General features: G+C 43.7%; 1 long non-coding RNA gene across 2 annotated transcripts in view; it reads left to right on the plus strand.

Moving 5' to 3' along the window:
- LOC102408306 overlaps positions 1 to 8,118 on the plus strand; it is a 40,601-nt gene extending 32,483 nt beyond the window's left edge. For both annotated transcript variants that reach the window (XR_006551360.2, XR_327492.4), the window contains exons 2-3: positions 5,774 to 5,919; positions 6,673 to 8,118. This is a non-coding gene — a long non-coding RNA (uncharacterized LOC102408306). The remainder of the gene's footprint in view (positions 1 to 5,773; positions 5,920 to 6,672) is intronic.
- Positions 8,119 to 22,277: the final 14,159 nt, after the last annotated feature.

Raw genomic sequence — 22,277 nt, forward strand, 5'->3', positions numbered from 1 at the left:
TTCACTTATACATATATATGTATTTATAGTCTCTTTTAGCCTCTTTTCCATTATAGGTTATTACAAAATACTGAATATAATTCCCTGGGCTATATAACAGGTCCTTGTTGTTATCTATCGTCTGCAGAGTAGTGTGTATCTGTTAGTCCTAAACTCCTAATTTATCCCTACCCTCACCCCCACTTCAGATGGTAAAGAATCTGCCTGCAATATGGGAGACCCAGGCTTGATCCTTGGGTTGGGAAGATGCCCTGGAGAAGAAAAAGGCTACCTACTCCAGTATTCTTGCCTGGAAAATCCCATGGACTGAGGAGCCTGGTGGGCTACAGTCCATAGGGTCACAAAGAATCAGACGTGACTGAGCTACTAACACTTGCCCTTCACTTTCTCGCCCCTGCTTTGGTAACCAGAAGTTTGTTTCAGTGTCTGTGAGTTTACTTCTGTTGTGTAAATAAGTTCATTTGTTTTTAGATTCTGCATATAAGCATTTGTCTGTCACTGATTTACTTCACTTAGCATTATAATCCCTAAGTCCATCCGTGTTGATGCAAATGGTATTATTTCGTTCTTTTTTTTTTTTATGGCAAATTACAACCCAATAAGCCCATGAACATATATCACCAAGAGGCATGTACTAGAATGTTAATGGCCACACTTCTCATAATACTCCAGTGAAGTGAAAGTGAAAGTGTTAGTCGCTCAGCCGTGTCTAACTCTTTGTGACCCCTTGGATTGTAGTCCACCAGGCTCCTCTGTCCATGGAATTCTCCAGGCAAGAATACTGGAGTGGGTTGCCATTCCCTTCTCCAGGGGATTTTTCTGACCCAGGGATCAAACGCAGGTCTCCCACATTGCAGGTGGATTCTTTACCATCTGAGCCACCAGGGAAGCCCCATAATATCCCAAACAGGAAACAACTCAAACAATGTGATCCAGCAGCGGAATGGATCATAGGTGTGTGGAGTGTGGTGTAGCCACACAATCACATGACCCAGCAGTAAGAAGGCACTGTGGGTGAATCTCATAGCATCATATTAGCAAGACAGACATTTGAAGAGTACATTCCCAATGATTCCATTTATGTAATACACAAAAACTAAGGAAAAACTAAGCTGTGTGAAGTTAGGACAGTGGCTACCCTTAGGAGGAGAGGGAAAATTACTGGAAGGCGTAAGTCGTGGACTTCAGGGTTGCTGACCATGCTCGGTGATTGGTCTTAGTAAATGGATGTAGTCAGTCTGGGGAAACTGATCAAGTCATGCATGTATAATATGTGCATTTTCATTAGAAATGAAGCTTTCCAGGTGGCAGTAGTGGTAAAGAACCTGCCTGCCAATGTAGGAGACATAAGAGACGTGGGTTTGATCCCTGGGTCTGGAAGCTTCCCTGGAGTAGCAAATGGTAACCCACTTCAGTGTCCTTGCCTGGAAAATTCCACAGACAGAGGAGCCTGGAGGGTTATATAGCCCATGGGGCCACAGAGAGTCAGACACGACTGAGCGACTAAACGCACTCACAAACACAACATTAAAAAGATAAAAATGTATTAATGAAAAATAAAATAATCAAAAGCATTGTAAGCAGCCAAGTAAAGCTAAATTACTTAGTCTGTGGAGATTTCTCATCTCACTTGTTTTTTAATCACCACTTGCTGCCTCCTGGGCTAGAAGGGCTGATTCAAGCCACAGAAACAGGAGTAAACATTTGTATAAATAGGATGCATGTCATTTTGGTTTGATTGACAGTTTAATTAGGCACATGTTCTCTCATTGCCATTCTAATTAAATTGGTGGAGGATCCAGAAATTCCAGGTTGTTACATTTGTCTCTTGATCGTTGGATTGTTTTTTTAAAGGATTTATTATACTTATGAACAGGATGGTGTCCTTGGCATGAAGAAGCCACACTCACTGCAGCAGAAAGGTTAATCTTATTATATTAACAGTGAAATTGCTAAACGAAGGGGCAAAACATGGGAAAATTGCCCCATTGCTTCCCAGTACCAGTCAGTCACAAAACAGGGCTTCTGGAATGTGGAAACCAGCCTTGAATTTAAGAGCAGCAGCAAAAAGCAGCTGAAAGTCCTTGCCAATTTTACAAGGCAATCTCAGACTCCCTCTCACTGGCTTTTTTTTTTTTTTCCCCTTCTTTTACTGCTGCTAGTTTAGAGTTATGCTGTAACTTTAATGGTTACTAGGAATAAACACAACCCAGCTCCAGCAGGGCTTATCCAAAAAGGGTGACTGTAGACTCAGAAAAAAATTGAGGGGCCCTTTGGTTCACGCCCCTGGCTCTGGGCTATAGACTGTCTGGAAATCATTGCTGGGACCCAGTCATCTGGATTGGTAAGGCAGGCTGGTAATGGAGCTTTGCTCTCTCCCTTTTTGTACTCTGACCCTTTGGGATTCAGACAATCTAGTCTCCACTAGTTAATTTTAGTTTTGCATAATTAGGATTAAAGAATGTCTTTAAAAATTTTTTTTTAAAGAATTTCTTTTCCTCTCAGACATTTTTACTTAATTTAGGGTAGGTAATTGGAATCCTGTTTTCTCCCCAAGTAAACTAGATAGAAGGTGTTTGGGTATAAGTCAAAATTAGTGTGTGAGAGTTCTATGGAGATTTCAACTCAAATCTACACACTTTATAAGTATATTTTCTTCAGAATTAGTCTCAATATATTACTTCTAATGCAAAAGCTAAACATGGTAAGCCTTACATATTAAATTAGATAACTTTTAGGAGGAGATATCAGCATATAGGTAAAGTTTTATCACTATTTTTTTTAGCTATTTCCCATCTTGTGGGTCGGAGAAGGCAATGGCAACCCACCCCAGTACTCTTGCCTGGAAAATCCCATGGACGGAGGAGCCTGGTAGGCTGCAGTCCATGGGGTTGCTAAGAGTCAGACATGACTGAGAGACTTCACTTTCACTCTTCACTTTCCTGCATTGGAGAAGGAAATGGCAACCCACTCCAGTGTTCTTGCCTGGAGAATCCCAGGGATGGCGGAGCCTGGTGGGCTGCCGTCTATGGGGTTGCACAGAGTCGGACACGACTGAAGCGACTTAGCAGCAGCAGCAGCAGTGATGATGAGAATTTGGACAAAAATGTCAAGACAGTTGGAATCAAGAAGGCAATTTGAGAGATATTTAGGACAAGCAGTACTTGGTGAAGAGATGCGCTTAGTTTAACAAACTCTCCTCCACCTCACTTGATAACCATTGCTACCTTCATGGTGATCTCCAGCCCAGGATCTTGGGACCATGGATATCTTGACCCCTCAGGAGCTGAGCACACCTCTCTGCTGGGACTCCAAGCTGATTGGTTTTGAGGCTCAAGACCTTCCAAACCTCACCAGCTTCTCCTCACCTTAATTCCTAATCACACAGCAATACTGTCCAGAGAATGCAAAGCCCAAACCCAGGCTTCTCAAACCTAGAAGGTTTTCTCAGGTACTTGTTAGAAGGCAAAGAGAACAACCTGGAATACTTCTCTCCATCTGCTCTTTGAGCTTTAGTTGGCAGCTGCTCACTAGGTGTAGCATTATTTAAATACTTTTCTAAAGAACATCTTAAGCTCATGATCTGACTTTAGAGAATTCTATTTATATACCTAAAGATGTATTAGAATAGAATCTCTAAAAAACACATTTTTACAAAACAGGAAACTGAGCAATTCATGAACAGATATTAATGGGTCTATTCTTGTTTTCAATCACACAAAAAATAGTCCTGAAAAAAATCCATTTTAGGTGCAGCAGTTCAGACACTCTGGGTTGCAAATACCAGAAAAGCTAAGTCAAGGTGGATTAGGCTCCAAATGAAAATTATGAGCATACACAGCAGGGGAGAGCCATTCTATTCCCTTCTTCAGGGGATCTTCCAGACCCAGGGATCAAACCCGAGTCTCCTGCATTTCGGGTGGACTCTTTACCTTCTGAGCCAACAGGGGAGCCCCTATAGCAGGGGATACAGACATGACCTCATCCAGGGCCATCCAGACAGCAGTCTCTACTTCCTGGCTCACTTCTTCAAGTTGGCCGCATCCTTTACATCTATCCATAGGTTGCAAGATGGAAGCCAACAGCTCCATGTCCATGTACACACCAAGTTTTAAGTCCACGGGTAAAATCAAAGCCAGGAAAACTTGATGCTCTACTTAGAGGAAATTCCCCAGAAAAATCCCCAGAAATGTGGCTGTTTCTCAGAGAAAGTTCTGAGTTCTGGTACCAGAAGAGAGACAGAATTACAAACAACTAAAGACAAGGAAGGGCTTCCCAGTTGGCGATAATGGTAAAGAACCCACCAGCTCATGCAGGAGACATAAGAGATGTGGGTTTGATCCCTGGGTTGGGAAGATCCCCTGGAAGAGGGCATGACAACCTGATCCAGTATTCTTGCCTGGAGAATCCCATGGACAGAGGGGCCTGGCGGACTACAGTCCATGGTGTCGTACATGACTAAAGCGACTTAGCACAGCACAGCACAGCACAAAGACAACAAATATCTACTCTACTAGGAAATCCAAAAATTTAGGGATTTGAATGAAACTTTGTGTTTATGGAGTCAACTGCTTCATTTGCCATCTATTCAGCAACTCACCCAATGATAGGCGTGTTACCCGTGCTCACTAAATATTTGTTGAATGAGTGAATACTGTATGCTCTTCTTGTCAGAACTGCTGTGTGGTGTCTTGATTCTGAGAGAGGCAATTGCACAGGAGACATGTGGTACTGTCTTTACTGTCATCCCTCATGCCATCGTCCCACCACCCTGAAACCATCATCCTATACTTCAGTCGTCTGTTCACTCATCTACATCTCCTCTCCTGGACTGCAAACCCCTGAGGGCAGGGGCTATGTCCTTCCTCTTTGGCATAAAGGACCCGGCATAGCACTGGCGCAATGTCTATTCTCAGTAATTATTTGCTGTATATATGCATGAAGACTCTCGAGAGTCCCTTGTACAGCAAGGAGATCAATCCAGTAAATCCTACAGGAAGTCAACCTTGAATATTGGCTGGGAAGACTGGTGCTGAAGCTGAAGCTCCAATGCTTCGGCCACCTGATGCGAAGAGTTGACTTACTGGAAAGGACCTTGTTGCTGAGAAGAATTGAGGGTAGGAGAAGAAGGGACAACAGAGGATGAGATGGTTGGATGGCATCACCTACTCAATGGACATGAGTTTGAGCAAACTCTGGGAGACAGTGAAGGACAGGCATGCTGCAGACCATGGACTTGCAAAGAGTCAGACATGATTTAGCAACTGAAACAACTGCATGCATGCATGAATGAATGAACAATCGATTGAGAGGCAGCTCTTTTAAGTCCTTCAGAAAATTACAGTTTAGCAGTGATTTCCATACTTGTTTGCACATTTGAACTATCTTGGGGTAGGGGCGAGGTCTTCAAAATATTCTAAAGCCCAGGATGCACTCCAGACCAATTAAGTCTCAGTATTTGAGGATTACACTAGGCCATCAGCAATATCTGAAGCTCCTCAGGTGACCCCAACAGAGAGACAAGTTTTATTCAGAAACTTGGTGGACTGTGGGGGACACCTGCGGTTGGCTTTTCTGGTGGGCACCTCGGTTAATGACACTGTACCCTCTGGGACTAGGAGGTGAGAAAACTGCTGAGCTTGTATACCCAGGCCTAGGGAATGTCTCCAGGGACCTGGAAAGATAGAGAAGGGATGTTTATCAGACTCTACAATTTAAACTCATGGTTGTGGCAATCATTTATTAATGCTTTCCTTTCTTTGTGTCAGTGCAGAAGAGTGAGCTGGAACACACCACTTGTAATAATAGCCAACCAATTGGCTGTCTTCTCCTGGTCTTGCCGGCCTCTTCAAAAGATGTTAAGAGCCCCCAGGAACGATGTCCAGGTTTTGTGTCTCTCAAACACCCACCTTGGACAAGGTAAAGGGGACTAACCCATACAAAGCAAATCTTAGAATTTAAACTTTAGTATCATTGAAACTGCAGAAACCATAGACCTCTCTTTCCATTCAGTTCAGTTCAGTTCAGTCACTCAGTCGTTTCTGACTCCTTGCGACCCCATGAACTGCAGCATGCCAGGCCTCCCTGTCCATCACCAACTCCCAGAGTTCACTCAGACTCACGTCCATCAAGTCAGTGATGCCATCCAGCCATCTCATCCTCTGTTGTCCCCTTCTCCTCCTGCCCCCAATCCCTGCCAGCATCAGAGTCTTTTCCAATGAGTCAACTCTTTGCATGAGGTGGCCAAAGTACTGGAGTTTCAGCTTTAGCATCAGTCCTTCCATTAGATCCTTGCTATTCAAAGTGCAGTCAATGGACCAGCAGAGTGGGCTTCCATTAGGACTTTTTTTGGCCACTCTGTGAGGCATGTGGGATCTTAGTTCTCTGACCAGGGATTGAACTCACACCCCATGCAGTGAGAGTGCAGAGTCTTAACCACTGGACCACCAGGGAAGTACCCCACTAGGAGCTTTTTAACAATGTAGACTCTCAGACGCCAGACCTTCTGAATCAGAATGAACACTTTAACAAGACCCCAGGTGACGTGCATGCACATTTATGGCTAAGAAACACACTTTTATACTACCTTGATGGGAAAAAAGAAAAAAAATAAGTTTTGACATTCTTTCCGTTGCTCAGAAAATGTCTTAAATACTTTTTCTTCTTTTGTAGGACTTCGACTACTTGTATCTCTATTGGAAAATGCCCAAGATGCCTACATCTTTGACTTGTGAAAAATAGGCTTTCCTTTTGGGCTCTCAAAACAGTTTGGAGATTCTTATATTAGCGTTTGGAGGCCTGAGTCTTTGCATTTAACTAGAGGAATTCTAGACTTCTTAATTCTAAGCTGTATTACTCTAGCAACTACAGTGAAGCAAGGAGATGGTCTGAAAGTACCTACTCTGGACTGGACAGCTCCTATCCTCATCATCTTTATCCTTTATGTTTGCGAGTGTCTTGGTTTAGCTGGAAAAAAAATGATCTGAATGAAAATTCAATCAATGTAAACCTGTTCTTGTGCAAAGGGATTATGAAACAACCAGGAACCGCTGCAGAAATGTGATTTACTTGATTTGTGAAAAGAGGGGTTTACTGAGATCAAAGGTCAGAGATCAGAGTTTTTTAAAAAATATTTACTTATTTGGCTAAACCAGGTCTAAGTTGTGGGATCTTTAGTTGTCGCATGCAGGGTCTTTCTTAGTTGCAACATATGGGATCTAGTTCCCTGGCCAGGGATGAAACCTGGACCCCCTGCACTGGAAGCCTGGAGTCTTAGCCACTGGACTACTGGGGAAGTCCCCTAGAGATCAAAATTTAAAGCTAAATCTAGGCAGAATGGGTAGGGCTGGTAGAAGTGGGGGTACATGTGGCAATCAGGTTGGGAAAAATGGGATGTTTGATGGTAAATGAGGGTTCCATAGTTTTGGTATGGAATCCAGGGAAATGAATTTGCATCCGTGTTGGAATTACCTAGAAAACCTGAGGCCCCAGTGGAAAGCCCTGGCATTCTTCCTGCAGGAGCTAATGGGTCTGATGTGAAATGAGTGGTAACAAGAAATCAGATTTCTGCATTTACACTCTAATCTAGATTTAGTTGCCAAGTTCTAAAATACACATGTGTATTCATCTGTTAGGGCTGCCATAACATAGAGGCACAGACTGGGTGGCTTAAACAACAGACATTAATCTCCTCAGAGTTCTGGAGGCTCTGAGCCCAAGATCAAGGTATCAGTAGGGCTGGTTTCTTCTGAGGCCTCTCCTTGGCTTGTACACGGCCACGTTCTCACTCTGTCTTCTCATTGTCTCTCTATGCTTGTCTGTGTCCTGTTCTCTTCTTGTAGGACACGAGTCAGAGTAGAGCCACCCTAGAGACCCCATGGACTGCCGCACGCCAGGCCTCCCTGTCCTTCACCACCACCCAGAGCTTGTCCAAGTTCATGTCCATTGAATTTGAGCATGCACCCTGGAGACCCAATGTAACTTCAATTTCCTCTTGAAAGAGGCTTCCCAGGTGGCTCATCCATAAAGAATTGGCCTGCTAGCTTCCCTGGTGGGTCAGTGGGTAAAGAATCTGCCTGCCAATGCGGGAGTCACAGGTTCTATCCCTGGCCCGGGAAGATCCCACGTGCCTCAGAGCAACTTAAGCCCCTGGGCCACAACTACTGAGCCTGTGCTCTAGAGCCCAGGAGCCGCAACTGCTGAGCCTGCCGGACTCAGCTCCTGAAGCCTGTGTGCCCTAGAGCTGTGCTCCCCAGCAAGGGAAGCCACTGCACTGAGAAGCCCCACGCACGGCAAATAGAGAGTAGCCCCCACTTCCCGCAACTGGAGAAAAACCCAAGTACCAGCGAAAATTCAGAACAGCCAAAAATAATAAATAAATATTTAAAAAACAAATACGCCTGCCAATGCAAGAGACACGGGTTCGATCCCTGGGTTGGGAAGATTCCCTGGTGAAGGAAATGGCAATCTACTCCAGTATTCTTGCCTGGGAAACCCCATGGACAGAGGAACCCGACAGACAAGTCTATGAGATCGCAAAGAGTCAGACTTGACTGAGCAGCTGAACCACAAGCAACCTCTTTAAAGACACGATACTGGATGCTTGGGGCTGGTGCACTGGGACGACCCAGAGGGATGGAATGGGGAGGGAGGAGGGAGGAGGGTTCAGGATGGGGAACACATGTATACCTGTGGCGGATTCATTTTGATATTTGGCAAAACTAATACAATTATGTAAAGTTTAAAAATAAAATAAAATTGAAAACAAAAACAAAAACAACAACAAAAAAAGACACGCTCTCTAAATACCGTCACATTCTGAGGTACTGGGGGGTTAGGACATCAACATTTATAATTTGAGGTGAATACAATTCAGCTCATATGGTGTTTCAGTTACCAAATTTAAAGCACAGGAAACAAGAACAGAAATCTACAGGATTACTTACCTCAGTATCGCCCTTTTATTTATAAGGAAACAGAAGCCGTTGGAGATGAGGCAATTTATTTTATCATTAAATGTCATTAATACTGGGACCAGAATGCAGGTCTTCCTGGCAGGTTTCCACTCCCTCAGGCCTCTTCCCTTTGAATCTTTTCCCAGACAACAAAGGTGAGACCTTTAGTGAGGTGCTTAATAAGCACACAGATGGCTGGGTCTCTTATTAAATGCAGATTCTGATTCCTCAGGTCTGAGGTAGGGCTTAGGTTTCTGCATTTCCAGCCAGCAAGCTCTTAATGTTGCTCCTACTGTTGCATTGGTCCCCAAGCTCTGACTCTGGACCAGCATCTCCTGGGAGCCTGCTAGAAATGCAAATTCCCAGGCCCACCTCAGGTTCACCAAATTGGAAGCTATTATTGTGGAACCCAGCAATCTGTGTTTTACTATTAAATCTTGGGTGTTTCTGATGCCCATGCAAATTTGAGAAACTCTGCTCCTTAACCTTCTTCTGCTTCAGAATTTCCTGATGGGTTGGTTAGAAGTGTGGATCAACTGAATCAGAATCTTGGTAACAATATATGTGTTTAAAAGCAATGGTTAGGAAGATGAAATATCTATGTTTTTCTAAAAAAATACTCCAGGTAATATTGCTAGGCAGTGAGGTTTGGAGCCCATGGTTCTTGATTGTACCCTGGAATCATCCAGGTTGAAATCAATCATTATAAAATATTCTATTTTTAGCCAGCTGTTCAGTGAGCACTTTGATTAACTGAAAGAACTTCCTTTCATTTCTCAAACCTCCCTCCTCATTCCCTGAGCCCCAAACTCTCTTCTTCCAACAGGGTCTTTCTGGACTTCAGATAATACCTGCCCTTAGCAGGATGTCACTGAGCTGAGTTCCATTATATTCTGACACATCTGCTCTGCAAGGCTGCTATGTTCTATGTCTCATCTTTGTGTTAACTTAGTTCTCTTTAATATTGAACTTGCTATACACCCCTCCTCCTCACTTCTACAGGCCCCCTCCCCTGGAGGGGGGACAGGTCACCCTTGGATGGCTTGCTGACACGGCATACAGCTGGGGTACATCATAAAGGAGGCAGAGATGATGTCAGAATGGTAAAGATGAAAAAGCAATAACATTCAGTGTTGGCGAGATTGTGGGGAAATAGGCATTCTCATGCACCATCAGGAAGTCTAAACTGACATAACCTGTTTAAAGGGCTTCCCAGGTGGAGCAGTGATAAAGAATCCACCTGCAAATGCAGGAGATGTGGGTTCCATCCCCGGAGCAGGAAATGGCAAACTGCTCCAGTATTCTTGCCTGGAAATACACACATACTCTTTGGTTCAGCAATGTTATTTCTGAGGGTTTGTCTTACAGACACACCCATACATTTAGCAAAGATGTATAGATAAGAATGTTCATGGCTGGATTTTTGTAATGCCAAAAACCTGGAGGAATTTTCATTAAAAGGCTGGTTAAATTAGTTGTGCAGTGGTGTCTGTTAACTCTGTAAGTGCTGGAGAAGGCTGGAAGGCTGGACCCAACTGGGACTACTGCCCAGAATGTGGGCACCTAGCCTCGCTATCCTGGAGAAGGCAATGGCACCCCACTCCAGTGTTCTTGCCTGGAAAATCCCATGGACGGAGGAGCTTGGTGGGCTGCCATCTATGGGGTTGCACAGAGTTGGACACAACTGAAGCAGCTTAGCAGCAGCAGCAGCAGCCTCACTATCAAGGATGTCAGAAGGCTGAGATTCTTATATGGAAGCTAAGGGTTCCTAGAGAGGGTGCTGGGTGAACACGGATGATGCTGCATGGTCTTTTAATGTCTCAGCCTTGGAAGGCATGCACTGCCCTTTATGTCCTCCTCTATGGGCAGAAATAGCTATAAACCTGCTCAGTTTCAAGGGGCTGGACATAACGCTCCCATCAGAGGGAGAAGCACTAAGAATCTGTGGTCATGTTTCAAAATGACCACACTGTTGTTACCTCTAAGGAGCAGGGGGTGGAGGAAGAAAAATTGATTCTCATTTTGTACCTTTCTATATTATTTGATTTAAATTGCTTACATTAATTTTTGAAATTAAAAGAAAGATAAAAATAAGAAGAAAGTAATTGGAAGAAAAGGGAGGCCTGTGGTAGAAATTTTCAAGTGAAGGGAGGGATGGAAAAAGAGGAAGAAAGGCAGGCAAGCCTGGGAAAGGAGCCCAGGGGAGAAGACAGATATGGGATTGGTGGACATACAGGGTAGCAATTCGACCTTGTGTTTGTGCTAGGCACCCATGGGGCAGCCTTCTGTCACCTGTCCCACATTATCTGCCCTTGGAAATACTGCTCATCCTTTAAGGAGCAATTCAAATATCATCTCTTGGGTAACCTTCTTAGACCCCTCCCAGCTAGAGTGGCCTTCTATCATTTGTGTGAAGTGGTCTCTCCATCACCGGTGCAAATACCCCTGCATAGATCATGTACCAGCCCTCCTCTTGGTTTTTTGAAGCTATATCCATGCTTCTCCAAACACTGTCCTTAAAAGCAGGCATATTTTGTTCATTTTCTCCATTCCCGTGTTGCTTCACATTGTGTCTTTGGGCAGTGGATAGTCCATAAATATTTCTTAAATTACAAATGTCTCTCAATGTAAATTGGTACAATCACTATGGAAGTTCCTTAAAAAACTAAAAATAGACCTACCATATGGTCCAGCAATCCCACTCATGGGCATATATCCAGAGAAAACAATAATCCCAAAATATACATGCACCCCAATGTTCATTGCAGCACTATTTACAATAACCAAGAAATGGAAGCCACCTAAATGTCCATTGACAGAGGAAAGGATAAAGATGTGGTACACATCTTACTAAGCATAAAAGAAGGAAATAATGCCATTTACAGCAACATGAATGGACCTAGAAATTATCATACTGAGTGAAGTAAGTCAAAGACAAATACCATATGATATGACTCATATATGGAATCTAATTTAAAATATGATACGAATGAACTTATTCACAAAACAGAAACAGACTTACAAATATTGAAAACAAACTTCTGGTTATCAAAGGCAAAACATGCTTGTGGCAGGAGGGATAAATCAGGAGCTTGGGATGAATATTCACACACTGCTATATATAAGAGAGATACCCAATGAGAACCTACTGCATAGCACAGGGAACTCTAATCTGTATTCTGTGATAACCTATATGAGAAAAGAATCTAAAAAAGAATGAATCACTTTGCTGTACACCCCAAATCAATACAACATTATATATCAACTATACTCCAGAGTCGGACAGAAGCCACTTAGCAGCAGGAGCAGCAGCATACTCCAGTTAAAAAATGCCTCTTTCTCTTGGATCTATGTATCCGTTCAGTTCAGTTCAGTCGCTCAGTCGTGTCCGACTCTTTGCGACCCCGTGAATCGCAGCACGACAGGCCTTCCTGTCCATCACCAACTCTCGGAGTTCACCCAAACTCATATGCATCGAGTCGGTGATGCCATCCAGCCATCTCATCCTCTGTTGTCCCCTTTTCCTCCTGCCCCCAAGCCCTCCCAACATCAGAGTCTTTTCCAATAAGTCAGCTTTTCGCATGAGGTGGCCAAAGTATCGGAGTTTCAGCCTCAGCATCAGTCCTTCCAATGAACAGCCAGGACTGGTCTCCTTTAGGATGGACTGGTTGGATCTCCTTGCAGTCCAAGGGACTCACAAGAGTCTTCTCCAGCACCACAGTTCAAAAGCATCAATTCTTCGGCACTCAGCCTTCTTCACAGTCCAACTCTCACATCCATACATGACCACAGGAAAAACCATAGCCTTGACTAGATGGACCTTTGTTGGCAAAGTAATGTCTCTGCTTTGGAATATGCTATCTAGGTTGGTCATAACTTTCCTTCCAAGGAGTAAGCGTCTTTTAATTTCATGGCTGCAATCACCATCTGCAGTGATTTTGGAGCCCCCCAAAATAAAGTCTGACACTGTTTCCACTGTTTCCCCATCTATTTGCCATGAAGTGATGGGACCGGATGTCATGATCTTAGTTTTCTGAATGTTGAGCTTTAAGCCAACTTTTTCACTCTCCTCTTTCACTTTCATCAAGAGGCTTTTTAGTTCCTCTTCACTTTCTGCCATAAGGGTGGTGTCATCTGCATATCTGAGGTTATTGATATTTCTCCAGGCAATCTTGATTCCAGCTTGTGTTTCTTCCAGCCCAGCGTTTTTCATGATGTACTCTGCATAGAAGTTAAATAAGCAGGGTGACAATATACAGCCTTGGTGTACTCCTTTTCCTCTTTGGAACCAGTCTGTTTTTCCATGTCCAGCTCTAACTGTTGCTTCTTGACCTGCAGAGCTGATTCACTTAGTTGTACAACAGAAACTAATGCAACATTGTAGAGCAGTAATACTCCAAAAAAAAAAAAAAAAAAAAAAGTCTGTCATGTAGCTAACACGTGTACGGCATAGACCATGTGCTATTAATAGGTAATGCCCTCAAATGTAAACTCATTTGCTCTCTCCTAACAACAGGAACCTCATCACTTCTGCTCTACAGAAGGCAGCATAGATGCATAGGGAGGTTAAAGAGCAAAGTCACTAACCTGGTAAATGGTAGAGCTTGGAATCAATCCAAACCACGTGGCTGCAGACCCTGTCCTCTTTGCACCGTTCTCTCTCTTTCATCCACCCATAATATAGCACATTTCTGGTTTCTCCATTCGAGAGTCAAGAAGAGTGCCTCACGGTACTTTCTGAAATGTTCCAGTCACCGGACAGAATTGGAATTCTCCGTACAAACTGCTCTCTGGACGGCCGTGCAGTAAAAGAAGTAGAACAGCACTCAGCTGGTTCATTAGAGCCTAAGTCATTGAACCTTCTCTGTCTTTTCATTGACTTCAGCCTAGACTAGACAAGGCCTCCCAGGAAGCATGCTAAAGCTCCCAGAACTGTGATCGATGGCCCGGAAGGGTGTGTAGAGGGAACATTATAGAAATGTCTGGGGGGAACGGAGGCTCAGAAAAGTGCTGGGATGCGGGCAGGAAATAATGTGAAAGAAATAATCATGGGTGGAGTGTAAAAACCCTGTGGTTGAAAACTCCAAAATGATGAAGTCATACATTTATTTTTGCCCGTCTTTCCTCCCAATGATTGCAGAGCTACCATTATATGAAGATAGAGCCAACATAGTTTCAATACTTGTTATCATGGTCTGTGTTGAAATACAGCAGGGAACATGGGCCAGTTACTCATGGGCAAAGTGGTCCCAAGCTGGAAGGAAAGAGGGCAGTCGGTTGCATTGAACCCCACTCACCTTCATCTGGAAGAGAGTACTATTTAGAGGTGGGACTGGTAGGAAGGTTACATCAAACATGGACGCACTTTATATGAGGTTTTCATTCCAGTTTGCTCTGAGGCTTCATGGATAGACAATAAAAATATAAGAGTGCTGAATATTAGTCCTCCTGGTTGCTTATTGCTTTTTATCATCTAAACAACTTGCGCTAATTTCTAACATTCAACATTTATGGACTTCCAGGAACTCATAAATGTCACATCAGGCTGCCTCTTGGTGAATTTTTAATCAAGGGGGAGAATTTCAGCCACAAATAGACCAAGATTCAAGAGGCCCGATATTGATCGGGCAAAGTGGCACTTACGAACCTGAGGTTGAAGTAGTTCGGATAAAAGGAAGCTGGGCTTTCAATGGCCCTAGAGCCATCTTCTTCCATCCAGTTCAGGTGGGCATCAGATGTCCCCTTAGAGTTATTGTATAGCAGCAAATGGTATGAGATCTACTAAGTGCTCATCCCAATAGCTGTCAGTATGAGAAGGAAAAGCTGCAATTCTGGCCCAGGTCAGATAGCATCTCAGTTAGAAATCCTATGGATGTCACACTCCCATCCCAAAGCCGATTGTCCTGTTCTCCTCCATTTAGGACAGAAGGTGTCCTTGGGTGGAATGGGCCAAGCCAAGAGGCTCTGCATGTTCTGCTCAGCACAAGGCCTGGTCTCCAAGTCTGAGGCCTTGAATCGTCCCTGCAGAGACTCAGAGCAGCACTTGTTATGTCAGGGATCACTCAGCCCTGTGAATGATGTCTCTCACTAATGCCAAGCCATGAATCATTGGTCTGTGGTACTGTAAAATTAACATGCGCCACTATAAATAACTCTTCTGTAATGGGCTGTCATTGATGGCTTTTTGGAAAGGCTTGACTCAGGAGTAAGGGTTTTAATGACTGTAATTGAAATTAGATGAAAAGCATCGGTATTGGGCTTTTTTTCTGACCCGTGCGAGGACAAATTCCATCATATGTCAAAACAATTATGCTGCATCAAACCTGAGGGACAGGGTGCCCTGGCCACTCTCCTCCAGCACCTCTGACAAAGTCCCCTGAGGTGTCTCCTGGTGAGTGACAGGGCCCATGCCAGGCCTTCAAAGAGGACCTGAACAGAGCCAGGCAGAGCTGGCAGAACATCCCCGCCAACTCCCAGCGGACAGCCATTACCAGCGGGAAGAGTCATTATTATTAATAACGACTTTCCTTTGTAAAGCGGGATATGGTTTACAAAGCTCTTGCATGTCCATTATCTCATTTGATCCTCACCAAGGCACTGAGAAGTAGGTCAGACGTTCCTGCTATTATCCGCCTCAGATGTCTGCAGAGATGGAGGCTCAGAGAGCTGATGACTTGCTCAAGGTCGCACAGCCAGTAAGTGATGCAGCAGGAACCGGGACCTAGGATGGGTCAGGAGGGTTCCTGTCAAGTCTCTTCCTCTTCCTGTCTGACCAGGGCACCTCTTGCTGCTGTGAAGTACTCAACCCTAAGTATTCCAGACAGACCCCTGTATCCTCATCATTAACAGAAAAATAAAGACAGCCAAGGACAAATGCAAATGTAGGATTTTTTTTAGCGACCGACTCGAATTCTAAACAGCTTTTCCTACTAACATCTGAGTGATGAGCAGAGGTTCTAAGCAAGTGGGTGGAGAGGTTTTGAAACAGACTGGATTGGAACTCCAGTGCTCTCTTTTCATTTTGCTTCTGGAGGGATTGATAGCTTCAAGAGCTTTTCCCAGAGGGTGATGTTTCCTTGAGGTCTTGCGAAGGATCAGGCTTTCACAAGGAAAAGCCCCAAGATTGGAGATTAAGGTCCAGAGAGATCTGGGTCTCTGAGTCTCTGAAGCCCCGCCACCTCTCTGTTCCCTGGAATCAGATGCAGCTCTGCCTAAATGTCCCAGTCCCCTGCACGTGTCCTGAGAAGGAGGGGTTCTGAAGTTACCACCACACCCTTCAGACCCAGGACGGCTGTTGCTGGCCTTGCTCTTGGGAGGCAGAAAAATCTCAGAAGCAGTAGAAACCATATGTTTCAGCCATTATCTTCCAAACCTCCTGCCCCAGACAATTAGTCAGAGGAGCTGAGCCCACGTGGGCCTCCAGCCTTCCCATCTCCCCAACGAGCCTCCCGTGCTGGGCCAGAGGAGGTTTGCAAATGAACATGCAGCCGGCATGCCTTTGTCCCTGTAGCATGTCACCATTCCCCACCTGGAGACGGCTCCGTAATCCTCCTGTGCAAAAATAACAAGTCCCACGTAGGGTTGCGTACATGGTCTAATTACACGTAACAAAACAGCTCCTCTCAGGAGAGAAGGAGTGTTTGCTAGTAAATTAAGAGATGCAAAAACCACTGTGCGCCGTGCTGATTAATCCAGTTCTCTAGCAATGGGGAAGGATCCTTGAGAAATGGGTTTGTAGTTTGATGATAATTAGATGCCCACCATGGGGGCTTTTCATCCTCACCGGCTTTTGTGTGGAGGGAAGGGAGAACTACTGGAAAGGAGACTCAGAGCTGATTTGTTCGGGGTTGTGTTGAAGGAGTGGAAATGGCTCCAAAAATCACTAATACTTATTAAATGGGTAAAGTTCCAGGGAGCCCACCTGCATGGGCTCTCAGTACCTCTCACTGCCATTTTAGATGGGACAGCACCTGTACAGATCGAAACCTTTATCCCACTTTGCTCTGAAGAGCTGTGGGTTTATCTGAATTTCTCTACCCCTTTTGGCACCGAGCTTGGAGAGCCACTCTGGGCTGCAGTCTAAGGGGACCTTATTGATTACAGAGAAGACAGAACAAACACATTAGAAAAACAGAGAAAAACATGCTTACGAATAATTACAAATATAAAGACAGACTGTGTGGGTTTGAGTATGGACTGGGGGGAGGGGCACACGCAGGGGCACACACATGCCACCTGAGGCTTGATACAAAGTGCCTGAGCTATCTAAAGGAGCTCTGTTTGAATTTGGGGGTTTGTCACTTCCTGGCAGCCACCTGACCCTCTGGGCCTTAGTTTTCTAATCTGCAATATGGGATTAGTAATTATTTCTGCCCTTCCTACTTTGAGCTATTGTGGAGATTATATAGGAAAGCAGATGTGAAGATGCCTTGCAAACTGTGTAACACAAATGTTATTTTCCCTCATATTAGCACAATGTCTAGCACATAGCAAGTGCCTAATAAATACCCTAGTTGATGGATGGGAAGACAGATGCTAAAGGGTGAGAATGGAGTTATTTGAAACATTTGAAAAACTCAAGGGAGATTTGCTATAAATCATGGGTTTTTAATAGAATTTTTAAATGGGAAAGGGTGTGGAGATCTGCTAGGAAGAGCAAGGGAATATTCCTGACTGTACAAATGAAAAAATCTGAGCGGGAATAGCATATTCCCTTGGCTAGAATCTGAGTAGAGTAGGAGTTGAAGGGCATTAAGTAACGAATGAGGAAAAGGCGAATTAATGGAAGGCTGGGAGGTCAGAGGTTAGGTGCTGTGGTGGAGCTTGTGCCTGAGCAAATAGCTGATGGTGTGAGCATCTATGTGAAGATGGCTGTCCATGTAAAGATGGGTAACTGTGAAAACTGGGCATCCTTGCAAAGATGAGCATCCACATAAGGCCTGCAGCATCCTTGCAGAGATGGACACCCATGCAAGGCCTACAACATCCTTGTGAGAGAAGTTCAGGTTTGCAGTTGGTGATCAAAAAGCACATAGACTGCACATATACACAGAATCCAGAACCCTAGTGCTCCCACCTCCTTTTGTGGTGGTCGTATTTGGGGATACAGGAAAGAAAGCGGAATGGGAAAACACAGACCTGATCATGAGCTGAAACTCTGCCATATATTGATGGAGTGGCTCCTGCAAAGGGCCACCCTAATCCAATATCCAGGATCTCAAGAATTGGAACAGTTCAAGGACCCTATTCCAGAAGCAGTAAAAATCTCCAGGGAACCAAAGACAACGTGAGAATTTTCCAGGGGAGCCGCCTCCCACACTCCTGCATCCCCTTTTAGACAGTGCTCTTCTGCAGAGTAATCCCTAAAGATGAGAGAAAAATATGTCTCCACTACAATAGAAAGAACTTCTGTGAGAAAGAGCTGTGTTTTGAATGTTTTAATACACAGAAATTGACACCCATCTACTTGGGTATTCAAAAACCCTCTCTCTGGAATAGAATAACAATGCTTTCTTCTCTATATTTTCCTTGCATGCTGCCACGAACTGCTGTTGTGAAGCAAATCCTTCTGTTGCAATCTTTTATTTTTACCTCCCCCCCACTTTGTAAATCACTTTCTTTCTCTAAAAGATTAAAGTGTGGTAAAAGCTGCAAAGTGACTAAGAAAAGGACCCCTCTGAGTCAAGAGATATGCGCCCTCCCATGTATCTTTGAGTCACAGCTGCTAATGTTTCTTGACATAATCCAGTATATCTTTTGAATTTTTTCTCTCCTAGTATCAGGGTTTAGAAAAAACTCCAAAGTGTTTGAGGATGGGAGATTTTGCCCTGTTGCATGAACCTCCCTTTCCATCACGGGGAACTTCCCGTCAAGGACCACAGGACTATGCCGTGACATGTTCATTCTTGGCACAACCTGGACATCCCTTTGTGCCCCACTGCCAAGTCATTCTGGGGGTGGTGACAGTGTGCCTTCAGGAGCCCCAGGCAGCCACTCATAGGTGATGCCCACCCACTCCTTCCCTGTTCACATCCTGGTACAGAGGGGACTGTGCTGATTCAAATCTGGAGCCTCCCGTTGCTAGTTGAGGTCTTTCAACAAGTCACTTCATCTCTCTGAACTTTGATTTCTCTTCTGTAAAATGGAATGACAATACAGAACTGTTGGAAAATACTGATCATTGGCAGATAGAGTGATAATCTTTACTTTCTTGACACTTAACGGGCCTTTTATAGGTACAAGCTCACGTTCCACCTCTTTAGTTTAAAGCATTTCTCCATCTCTCTTTCTCTGTCTCATTTTTCCTCTCTGCACAGACACTTGTGGACCGACACACAAGAAACTGGCCACAGTGGTGGCTGCTATCTCAAGGTGAAGTGCAAGTCCCTCAGGCGTGTCCAGCTCTCCGGGACCCCATGGACTGCACAGTCCATGGAATTCTCCAGGCCAGAATACTGCAGTGCGTAGCCTTTCCCTTCTCCAGGGATCTTCCCAACCCAGGGATCAAACTCAGGTCTCCCACATTGTAGGCAGATTCTTTACCAGCTGAGCCACAAGGGAAGCCCAAGAATACTGGAGTGGGTAGCCTATCCCTTCTCCAGCAGATCTTCCTGACCCAGGAATCGAACTAGGGTCTCCTGCATTGTAGGCGGATTCCTTACCAACAGAGCTATCAGGGAAGGCCAGCTGCTATCTAAGAGGATGTTTTTCACCTTTCACTGTTCAACTTTTTGTACTATTTGAATTTTTGTCATTAGTGTGTATTTCTTTGAAAATATATTTGTCATTAGCATGTATTTCTTAAAAATAAGCAAAATATGTATATTTAGAAACTCTGCATTTCTAACCCTTAGTCCTTCCCCCCATCCCTGCCCCCCTGGATCTTCTCTTTCTTTCTAGGCTTGGAAGTATCACACCAAAAAAGTACAAAAAGAAAAACCCACATGACTAATATTGATTGTAGGACTTATTTAGTGTGGAAGAACTCCAAATTTAAGAAGTTCTGGGAAGTAGGTGGACCTTTTAATAAAGGGTTGGAAAAGTAGATAGCCATTGGGAAAATATAAAAATGCATTCATATCTCACACCATCTTCCAAAATATACTCTAAATATATCAGAGATTTAAATGTTTTTTTAAAAAAAGGAAACCACATGAGTATTTCCTTATATAAAATAAGGTACTTAAAAAAAATACGGATGAATTTCTTTATAATCTGGGTATGGAGAAAGCTTTGCTAATCATAATTCAAAATCCAGATTTAAAAGAAAAATGGCCAAAATATTAAAACAAAACAAAATTCTTTCATGGCAGAAAGATCAAAAAGTCCAAAGATAAGCAACAAACTTGGAAAAAGTATATTTAATATACATCATAGATAAAGAGCTGATAGCTTCTTCATATATAAAGAACATTCAAAAATCAAGAAATGCAAGTTCAAAACCTGCAAGAAACATGAGCAGGAGAAACAGACACTTCAGAGGAAAATAGACACAAATAGTCTTCAAATATGTATAAAACTGCTGAAACTTACTCAATTGGAGAAATGAAAAATAAAACTACATTCTGCTGCTATTTTTTTATTTTTATTTTTTTACTTATCGGAGCAGCAGAATTGAAAAAGTTGACGATACACACTTTGGGCAAGGAAATAGATACTCTCATAAATTGCTGATATAAGAGTAAGATGATGAGTCTCCACAGAGAAGATTCCTTCATATTGAACAAAACTAGGCATTTACCTTTTGAGCCAGCAATTATTCTCGTTGGGATTTATCCTGCAATACACTTCCACAAATATAAACCCTTGTGATAAGGTTATTCACTGTGATGCTATTTATTGTAAGAAAACATTGGAATCAACTGAAGTGCCTGCTATAGCGGATACATGGACTAGCACACCCACACAGGACAGTGTACACAGTGTAAAAATAATGAAGACGCTCTCCAGGAGCTGATATGCAATGATGTTCAGGATATATTGTTAAGAGCGAAATGTAAGGTGGGAAAGAGTACATAGTATGTTACCTTTTATATAAAAAAAAGAGAAGAAAAAAACTTATTTCCTTGCTTTTGCAAAGAGAAATGCAAGAAGCATGAACCACAAACTAAGGAAAGTGGTTACTACAAGGCATGGGACGGGGGAAGGAATCATTATGGATAATAGTGAGATTTCTATGAATATACCTTTTTCATATAGTTTTGTCTTATAAATTGTATGTGTTTCATATAGTTTAAAATGAAATTAAGTCAGTAACTTTCAATGCAAATCTTAAAACTGGAAGCCAACCACATGTCAAATTGATAATACAACCATGCAGAAAATAAATAATTAATTCACAAACTCTTGAGCCCAGTGTTCCAATGTAAATCCTGATGAGCTCAGTTGTTTGCTGCTGCTGCTGCTAAGTCGCTTCAGTCGTGTCCGACTCTGTGAGACCCCATAGACAGCAGCCCACCAGGCTCCTCCGGCCCTGGGATTCTCCAGGCAAGAACACTGGAGTGGGTTGCCATTTCCTTCTCCAATGCAGGAAAGTGAAAAGTGAAAGTGAAGTCACTCAGTTGCGCCCGACTCTTAGCGACCCCATGGACTGCAGCCCACCAGGCTCCCCCGTCCATGGGATTTTCCAGGCAGGAGTACTGGAGTAGGGTGCCATTGCCTTCTCCACAGTTGCTTAGTTGTGTCCAACTCTTTCTTTGTGACCCCATGGACTGGAGCCCGTCAGGCCCCTCTGTCCATGGGATTCTCTGGGCAAGAACATTGGAGTGGGGTGCCATTTCCTCCTCCGGAGAATCTTCCCAGTCTAGGGGTTGAACCCACATGTCCTGTGTCTCCTGTATTTTGCAGGCAGTGTCTGTACCTACTGAGCCAGTGGGAAGGCCCTGATAGGTTATTTTTTTAAAAAAGAACTGTAAAGACACCTTGAACTTACATCGTATGTTTGATGTTGGTAGTGGGTAGCATTGGTATAGTAATTCTAAAACTGTTGAATGACTGAACAGGTGAGTTAAATATATTGATGATGATAGGAGCTAGGGATAAGGACATGTGTGTGTGTGTGTGTGTTGCTTCAGTTGTGTCCCATTCTTTGTGACTCCATGGATTGTAGCCCACCAGGCTCCTCTGTCCATGGAATTCTTCAGGCAAGAATACTGCAGTGGATTGCCATTTCCTTCTCCAGGGGATCTTCCTGATCCAGGGATCAAACCCAGGTCTCCTGCAATGCAGGCAGATTGTTTACCATCTGAGCTATGAGGAAGAGTTGTGGGACATTGGATTTAAATAAGGGGAATCAATAAGAATTGGAAGGATCTTAAAATCCAG

This window comes from Bubalus bubalis, chromosome 5, assembly GCF_019923935.1.
Source record: "Bubalus bubalis isolate 160015118507 breed Murrah chromosome 5, NDDB_SH_1, whole genome shotgun sequence".
In the NCBI taxonomy this organism is placed as follows: Eukaryota; Metazoa; Chordata; class Mammalia; order Artiodactyla; family Bovidae; genus Bubalus; species Bubalus bubalis.